This window comes from Adiantum capillus-veneris, chromosome 16 (genome assembly GCF_014529385.1).
Source record: "Adiantum capillus-veneris isolate H3 chromosome 16, ASM1452938v2, whole genome shotgun sequence".
NCBI classification, from domain to species: domain Eukaryota; kingdom Viridiplantae; phylum Streptophyta; class Polypodiopsida; order Polypodiales; family Pteridaceae; genus Adiantum; species Adiantum capillus-veneris.
Window position 1 is genome coordinate 106083624 of NC_140946.1, and position 9703 is coordinate 106093326.

At 40.4% G+C, this 9703-nt stretch overlaps 1 pseudogene; it reads right to left on the minus strand.

Moving 5' to 3' along the window:
• Positions 1-531: 531 nt before the first annotated feature.
• Positions 532-9333, minus strand: LOC147439590 (uncharacterized; annotated as a pseudogene).
• Between the last annotated feature and the right edge of the window lie 370 nt (positions 9334-9703).

The window sequence follows — 9703 nt, forward strand, 5'->3', positions numbered from 1 at the left end:
TCAGCAGCATCTGTCATACAATTCTGCACATGCATATTCTAAGTGAGCCTTAATATTCTTGTATGTCTCCAAATGTACGAATGACACAATGTCGTATTCACAATATCTGCTAGACTAGCTTTGCATACAACTGGTAGAATCTGCCTAAAGTCACCTCCAAGCAAAACCACCTTTCCACCAAACAGGCTGTATGTTTGTAAAACATCTCTAAGTGTCGTATCTACTCCCTCAAAAGCATGGTGATGAGTCATGGGTGCTTCATCCCGTATAATCAAACCTGATCTTCTCAACAATTCAACAAGTTGGCTATTCACTTTAAATATTGCATGTTGACTCAGAATTTAATTCTAGAGGAATCTTAAACCTTGAATGTGCAGTTCTTCCATTGTTAAGGAGCAAAGCTGCAACACAAGATGATGCACATGCCAACGCTACCTTACATTCACCTCAAAGCCGTGAAAGCAATGCATTATAAACATAGGTTTTTCCAAACCCCCATAGACCATCTAGAAGGAGGACACCACCAACATTTTACTCAACTGCTTGTAGCACACAATTGTAAGCATAACGTTGGCCATTTTTTAGAGACATTTCCATTTGTTTTGCCATGCTATACTGTTTGGTAGTATCATACATGGTCTCTTTTGCTAACACACTACTCCTACTTAAAGACATAAAACTTTGATCAATTGGAGGCATCCCGGGATAGTCAGAGACCTTCTTACCATATTGTTGTGGCAAAGAATGCAGATTATAAAGTGCTCGACTTTTAGCAGCTTCTTCACGAACTCTTGCATCAAGTACATGCATGTTTAAAGCATATGCATAGTCTTCAAAAAGCTCAACAGAAAACCTATTCCACAATGAACGTGGACATAATGGCTCACAACATACCAATATAATAGCAAACAATTGGCGCAATTGCAATCCAATTTGAAAAGAAGAGGCTTCTTCCAAGCATGTGATCCAGTCGTCATCACTTTGCAATAGCCCTCTAGCATTGCAAGCCTCTTTCAATGTAGCATAAACATGTCCTTCATATGTTTGCAAGTCATCATAACACTTGCATCCCTTACATATGGTTAGCAAAATCTGTAAATATTAAACATCTCCGGAAGTGGGGATAATGTTGTACATTCTTCCAATGGTATCTCCCAATTGCCTCTGTGACCATTTTTTTTAGTCTTGTTGCAAACCCACAGAGTAGGAATGTCTGCATATGTTAGTATATGGGCCTCAAGATGTTTTTGGTTTACAACAAACCACTTAGTGAGTGTTTTCTTCTTAACTTCGTTGCTATTCACAAACTCTACCAAATCATGTGAATCTCAAAAGTTCACAGTATTTTGATTGGAAAGATGAACTTGCAATCTTTGGATATCAGGCTTCTCTTCATGCATGTCAAAACCATAATTTTGCCAAATAGCTTCAGATGTAGAAACATATTGTGTGTCAAGATAGCTCTTAATTTTGTAAAAAACACCTTCATGATCACGGAGCACCAGAGTGGCTCAATCATGGCCCTTATATACATGCTTGTACAAATACTTTACAAAAAAAATGGTTGAGCAAATCTCAACATTAATGTGTGCTTTATATCTCAATGATAAAATGGGTTGTATGGAACAACCCATCTATTGTCTAGCTTGCAATCTCTTAATTGAACAAAACTTCCATTATCTCGTCTCATATACGTAGGAATCCACATTTGTAGATAGGCTGAATTTGCATGGATATTTAACCTACATTTTCCATCAACTTTTCATGGAGCATTTGAATTCAATGGACCACATGGTCCGTGAATATTGCAACGACTAATCACACTATGCAACTCTAGAAATAGCTCTTTGTCTGGGAGCTCAACACACACCAACTTATCATAGTGGGACGCTTCCATTGGTTTGTACTCAGATGCTAAAATCAACAATATATGTGCATGTGGAAGACCTTGATTTTGAAACTCGATCACACATACATGGCCAACAACATCTTAGAAGACATCCTTTTTTGAAAGCAAATGCATCATGTCTTTAAACTTTTGATAGAATATACGTGCACTTAGATTTGGATGATCTGTACCACTTTGTCTTGATAGAAATGCTTCTTCTATTTCTCTCCATCGTGGATTACATGTAAAGGTTATGAAGATATCAGGCTTTCTCCTCTTATGAACGGTTGACATGGCATCTTGGTACAATTGGCACATGTATCTTGGCACTCTAGTGAAAGAAGAGGGCAAACAATTCTACCCCCAGTAGTTTGTTCCAAAATAGCATCAATACCATCCCTAGCCTGAACCATATCAGCCACCCCCTGATAAACCTCAGCATGGAGTCTCCTCTGATTATTTCTTAGCCACAACAAACGTGAGTCCTCCATGGAACTATATGCATCCACAATATATTGCTCGAGAAATCTACCACCCCGTAAGAGACACTCAATGGTATCATTCCTTATTTGTAGTAAAAAACTATAGTATTTTTTTGATAATTTTTTGTCTAGATCCGCTTTGTAGTGAAGGATACCATCCATCTTCTCCCATTGGAAACAAAATAACTTACATAAGACGCATGTGTGATTGATGCAAATTACAAATTATTTTTAACCCCCCTCCTTGAAGATTTAATACTATGTCACGATGCCCTATAGTTCTCTCATCGCCTTGCCCAAGCATTATAGCATCAATTTCACCATCACAGAGAGCAAGATATTGCCACCAATTAGAGCAAGCTTCAGTTATCACCATCTTGATTTCTAAAATAGTAGATCCATTAGTCATAGCACCTGAAGTGTGTGAAATGCATGAGCATAAGGATTCACCCTATGCATCATTCCTTGTAAAGTTTGTAACACTTCAACGTCCAAGTGTGAAACATGAAGTAGTCTATTTTGTAGCTCATGCTCCGTGTCAAAAAAATACAACTGTGCAAATCGAGGAACTTCATCACGTCCTTCAATTGGAAGTAAAGGACCAATGTTGTGATATATACAACCATGTGCCTTAAACGTGTAAACTCCTCTTCCCTGGGACATGTTTTCATCAATGTGAACACCCAAAGAGGCAAATGCGAGTGCAATATTGTATCCACAAATATTATTTAAGAAGTTTTTGCCTCTTTCGTGTAGAGGATTGCATCAAATCTTTTAGTTCTGGGGGTGGCTCACTCAAAGGCAGCAAATGGATCTTGCCATCCAAACGACAATACTTTCCTACAAGATGACGAATACTTCTTTCTTCAACCTTCCATGCTGCAGCTCCACATATGGAGCATTCAAAGCCTAAGTAGCCTAAGTTGTGTATCAAACATTTTCCAAATAGAATTGGTGCCATAATAGGATTTTTCAAGATGGGAGTAGATGCATAATGAGAGAAAATTGACAAACAATGTCTTTCCACCTTTGTATAATCTCCCTCCTCAAATACAACCGGAGGCTCTATGCACATTTTCTCTGAATTGCTTGCATGGTCTTCAACATGAATATCCATGCACTCATGATCTGGCTCTTGGCCAACAATAGGTGGTTCTACTCTCTCATAACAGTCTCTTTCATAAGAAATGTGTGGACGTAACCCAAAGACCCTCGATGTCTTATTACAAAAAGTGTTCCTAGCTCTATTTCTTGCTATTTTACGCCTAGCTCTTTGCGATTGATCAAGCTGTTTAATACGCCTTGCATGCCTTGGGGGCAAAATCCGGGGTCTAGACACCATTTACTATGAAACTTCAATTATTAATTATTAATGAAAATAAACTAAAAACACATAAATATACACTATAATCCTAGAACTTTTACTTATCTTGTAAGGAAATTGTTGATAGAGATAGAGAGGGGGGGAGGGGTGAGGAAGAGAGAGAGAGAGAGAGAGAGAGAGGGAGGGGATGGACAATAATGCAAAAGAGCTCTCCATAGATGGGGAGAAACTAATTAAGGAAACTATTAATGAAACTAAGCTAAAAACACACAAAGGTATACCATAATCCCTGTATTTCTCCTTATTATTCAATGAAGAAGAGAGAGAGAGAGAGAGAGAGAGAGAGAGAGAGAGAGAGAGAGAGAGAGAGAGAGAGAGAGAGAGAGAGATAGCAATGCAAAATAGGGAGAGAGAGAGACAATTTCAATTATTGTGATTCAACTTTATCAATTGGATGCATGAGAGACAATGAGAATGAGAATGAGAATATATGCTAGTTTCTTTAGTAATCACTTGCTATCGCTTAATCTTCATAAATCCATGTTTCATTTGACCAAGGCAAAGAGAGAGAGAGAGAAAGAGAGAGAAAAAGAGAGAGAGAGAGAGAGAGAGAGAGAGAGAGAGAGAGGAGGGGGGATGGCATATACACTATAATCCTAGTTTATATACGTGTGCTATGAGTTCTATCCTGTCGTATACACCTACACAGTTATCCATCTCTCTCTCTCTCTCTTTGTCTCTCTTTCTCTCTCTCTCTCTCTCTCTCTCTCTCTCTCACACACACACACACACACACACCATTTTCATTTCTCTCTATTTCTTGCTATTTCTTTAAATGGCATGTACAATCACATGTGTAGAGAAACATACACCATAATGTAGCTTTGGTGCTTTGACACATATAAATTGAAAAAGTCTAAAAACTTACATAAAGCAAATGTTAGCGGGTCATCGCGATGGACGTCTACAGAATAGCTTTTTGTACTAACATAATGTCAATATGCAAGGAACCGACTCGGGATGGGGCATGGAGACTTTATGAGAGTGTCAATCTCACCAAAGTGAACTCAAAGAGCTAACCATACTACGACAAAAGAAAATCAACCACTTCCTAGTCAGAAAATTAGTATGCATCCGATCTCACCGCTCTAGGTTATCACGCCTTTTCGGCATCCAAATGAATTTGGAATGCAATAAAACTTAAGCAGAAGTATTACAAGACCTAGGGGCACAATCCTACTGAGTTCTACAACCATCTAGAAAGGTACATAAATCACAATCCATCACAAAAAATGTGCAGAAAACTAAAATAGAACTATACAAAAAGGTCCCCCTTAAGCATAGAAACACCTATCCATGGTCCAAACACACTACAAGATGTTGTGTGCTCTTGTGATGCTTTAAGCAATGGAAATACACTGGGTTTTTATAACCCCCGGTGTCGCTAAGAGCGTCACTATGAGCGTCGATATGGGGACGTCGCTATAAGCGTCGCTATGCCAGTCGCTATATACATCGCTATAAACATTGCTATATAGTGACACCTATAGCGACGGTTATAGTGACGATGCAGAGCCATCTATAGCGACGGTTGAGAGGAAAATTTTTTGGTGGCAGGGTATTCGAATGTTTCATTAATTGATTCACTTTTGAAAAAAAGTGCAAATGTAAATATAGACCCAAAATAGTCACCCACAAGACAATATAACCATTAACTCCATCATCCATAGTACGTATTGTTTGTAAAATAAATATACAAAACTGACAAGCGTGAATTGATGAAAGTAAATCAATGACAATTGTACACATAGGCAAAATCACTTGATTGTTAAACTTTGCAAATGTAATAGTTACAAACCATTGTCATTATTGAAAAAATATACATGGTTTTCAAAAAGACGTATAAAATTCGTCTCATGATACATTAGCTATGACAAGAAGAAACTAATGCTATCTAGATATGGCTAAACTGATGACGTCTAATCAAACGTCTCATTGCGTCCAAGCGGCGTATCTGTCGGATTCTGCAAAAAAAAACAATAAGATAGCTTTTTGTAAGTATAAACATATAGCGACGTTTATAAAACAATACAACAAATAGAAAACAATAAACCCTAATACTAACCATGCCGCCGCGAGAACTCAGGATGTCTATAAGGGCATTTAAGCCCTTCCTGCCTGCGTCCTCACGCTCGTACGGTGTGGGATCACGTCATGTAAACGACCATTGTCAAAACATACAAAGAATCCATTATGTTAGAATTTAAAAACCCATAAACCCTAAACTATCAAACATAGAGAGCAATGCAAAAACACTTAGAAAATCGGCCTCAAATGATGCCCACCCGCCGCTCCCCAAGTGGTGCGAGCTCCCTGCCTCTACTCGGGCTCTACATCCTTTTGTTGCTTCCACTTGTCGGGATTCTCGCGCGCTGCTTTCTTCGCATTCTTCCAATCTTCTTTGGCACTTGACCGGAGTGGTCAACAAGTCTGTCAATATTTTAGTGTCCAATTGATTTGACCCGCCTATTCTTTGAGAAGGTACTCTTAGAATTTCTGACCTTGCCTCGTAGTCTCCCATGTATGGTGGCAAAGTTATGAGTGATGCTGGTCTGCTATCTTCGGATGCAACTGAACCATTATCCCCTTGAAATGATTTAACGTCTAAATCTCATGGAGGCTTATTCAAGTTCAACTCCGAGAAAGGCGCTGAATTGACTGTTTTTGTCTCATAATTTTCTTGAGCTTTTCTCACCGTTTCCCATAGCTCTTCAAGCCAATTTTCTTCCACAATAGGGGTATATGGTGGAAAATCTTTCAGTGATTCATCAGTGTTATTAGGCACGATTCGTGCATCCTCTACATCCGGCAAGAATTTAACGTTTTCTATCTTGTCAGGTACCCTTTGTTCGATTTTGTGAGGTGTTTCATTGTTTGGTGGTTTGATTACTCTATCTCCCACATCCATAGGTGGAGGCCCTAGTAAAGCTTGTGCAGTTTCAATCAGTTCTTTGCACATCTCTAGTCTCTGTTTTTCTATCTCTGGGTATGGATATGTCATCCACCTTTTCTCTAGAGTCTGTTTGTTCTTCAATCTTGCTTCATATGCTTGCAAGATTGCATCTAAGGGTTCATTGACCTTATCTACCAATACCAACCCTCCTGAGCTTGCGCTTCTTGGTCCCTCCGTTGATTTTAGAGAGTCGGAATCTCTTTGCTGTTTAAGTTGCTCTCGAGCTATTGCTAGCTCAGCTTCTACATCTTTCTATTTTAGCTCACGTCTAGCTTTCATTTTCGCTCTTCGTTCTTTCCAAGGATTATCACGACTGACGCTAGACTTGTCAATCTTGATTTCTTCTTGATTTTAATCGTTACTCTTGGGCTGATTGTCATTTTTCCTTGTTTGGGCTCTCGTCAAGACCTTAACAGGAATCGGAGTTTTTTTTTCTGACCCTCCACTGGAAGGAAGTACTCCCAGCATATTCAAAGTAGTTTTTGCTCCTTTGCTTGGATTTTAAGGGCAAACAGGGATCAAGTGAGTAATTCCACACTCGGTGCAATATGCATTGACCCTAATGATTTCATCATGAGGACAGTCCCTCAGCCAATGGTCTCCACCACAATGTAGCATGGTCCCATAGGCTGTTTAGGTGCTCCTTGAGCTCCTCTTTGTTGGTGTGCAAACCTCTACCCGCTCATGCCTCTGTTGGCTATGAACAATAGTGTTCTTTCATCCAAGCTATATCTTCCTTCCACGCTGCCTGTGCAACAGTTGGCGGTCCTGTATTTCCTATCATGCTCCATGGTTCTGGTGTAGTGGGTTCTTCCGATGGATGATAGAAAGAGTTTGCCGCATATCCATTGGGCTTGTCGTAGTATGCATGCATAGGTACCAAAGCCTTCTCATTCGACTCAATTACTATGGGTGTGTATCTTATGCCGATTGGTCGTAATCCTGGTAGGGGTGGTTGTTGTCCCAATACTAGTTGTGGTCTTTCTACACCTACAGGTCCTGGTAGGTTTCCTGTCTGATATCTAGGCATCGATGGGACTTGAGGGGATGTCGCGTGAGCTTGCGGAGCGTATGGTCATTCTCTCACATATCCCTTGTTATAATAACACTCCTCCGTCCCATGGTTTGTCCATTTTTGTTCAATCGCACACCATTTTGGTTGTTTAGCTTGTCGTTTGGAATACAAGTTAATCTTTTTAAGCACTTCCTCTACAAGCTGCTCTTGGCTCACCGCTACTTCTCCTTTCGGTGTTGTCTGAGCAGACTTGCTTCCGCTTTGTTGCGAGGAGGAATCATCGTCAAGATCCTTGAACTCACCCTCTTTGTAGACCGCACAATTTTCCACAAGTTATAGAGCCTCCTTGGTTAACTCATTCAACGTCATGCTCCTTTTCATATGTAAGTCCTTCTGGAGATCTGCATTCCTTAGTCCTTGGATAAATATAAGCATAAGTCTGGACTGAGTTGGCAGTTCTTCCACGGGCCAGAACTTAACATATCTTTTTAATCGGAGGGCTGCCTTTTGCACAGACTCTCCATCTTTCTGTTTGAATTTATGGATTTGTGAGACTGTATTATGAGCTATTCCCCTTTGTGAGAATTCCTCGATAAACTCCTCAAACACTTCCTCCATAGACTCAAAGTCTCTTCGCTCCACTGAGTCAAACCATGTAGCAGAATCATCCTCTAAGGTTAAACCAAATCCTGCAAATTGGGTAGGAAAGTCTAACACCTCTTCAGCTCTAATTACACGCACAAAGGCTGCTACATGATCTCTCGGATCCCTGCTTCTCGTGTATTTCTTGTTTACCCATTTTTGCACTTGAGAAGGTCTAAATCTACAATGGTCTACAAATCTCATCATGGGATCTCCCCGTCCTAGTCGATATACCTCCTCTGGTCTTCTGTAGTGGCCAGGTTCCTCTCCCAATGGTGCTCCTAAGACATAATTTCGAACAGTTCTCGCAAGAGATGGTTCATCTCTTCGAACTCGTTCTAGGGGTGGTCTTCCAGGCTCAGTTGACCCCTAAGTCTTTGGCTTACTCTCTCCTTGATACTGTGCATAGAGTGGTGGTTCTTGTAAATCCCTTAGTCCTCGTGCAGTTTGATAACCCTCTCGGGTTCGGTCTTGTTCTAATGTAGCACTCTGTCGAAGCCATGTCTGCAATGATGGTTGAATAGGTGGTTGGTCCTGGTGGTTGAACGTTGGTTGTCGGGTAGAATGTGCGGTAGCGTCATACTCTTCTGAGAAGGGATTTGTCGACTTGCTAGGGGTGTAGTTGGCTCTTGGTACTTCGTCAGGGCCATAGGTTGATGCTCCCGGAACTGTTGTCTTTTCAACCTCTTCTGGGAGAATACGTTTGTATTCTCGCTTGTACCTGTCAACAAAAACAATATCCTTCCCCATAGCAGTTTCATAAGAGAATAAGTAAAGAACCTTGTCTTTGCTTAATTCGTTTGGGTAGGGTTCCTTGCGTCGAAAGTAAGAGACTATTCCCTCGCTTTCATGCTTGTAAATCCCCACATTCTCATTATAGGTTGGGACCCTGGTTGTTTTCTTATCATACATAAAAAGCGCTCCATGTCGATCAATGTTAGGAGGCGGTTCTTGGGTTTCTGAAACCATTTTCCCTTTTTCCACGTTATGTCCATATCTATTGTAATCCTCAGGGTTACTAACTATCAGATAGTGGTTCCCCTTTTTGTCTCGAAATCTGTCTCCATCATCATAGACTTATATTATCTCTAGTCTCTGAGCCGGTCTTTCTTCAATACAAATACACCTGCGTCCTCGATAGTCAGAATAAACTAAGGCTCCGCTCGAGTTTGTTCCTCCCAAGAAGATTATAGTGAACTTGGTTTCATTTAAAGGGTGTAGGGAGGTGCTTCCCCCTGGCATTGGTCCTTCACCGTTGAACCCTCCTAGTTGTTGACTCCCCATCATGAAGAAGGACTTTTCCGATGAAGTGTCAGTATCACTACCCTCTTCAATGATC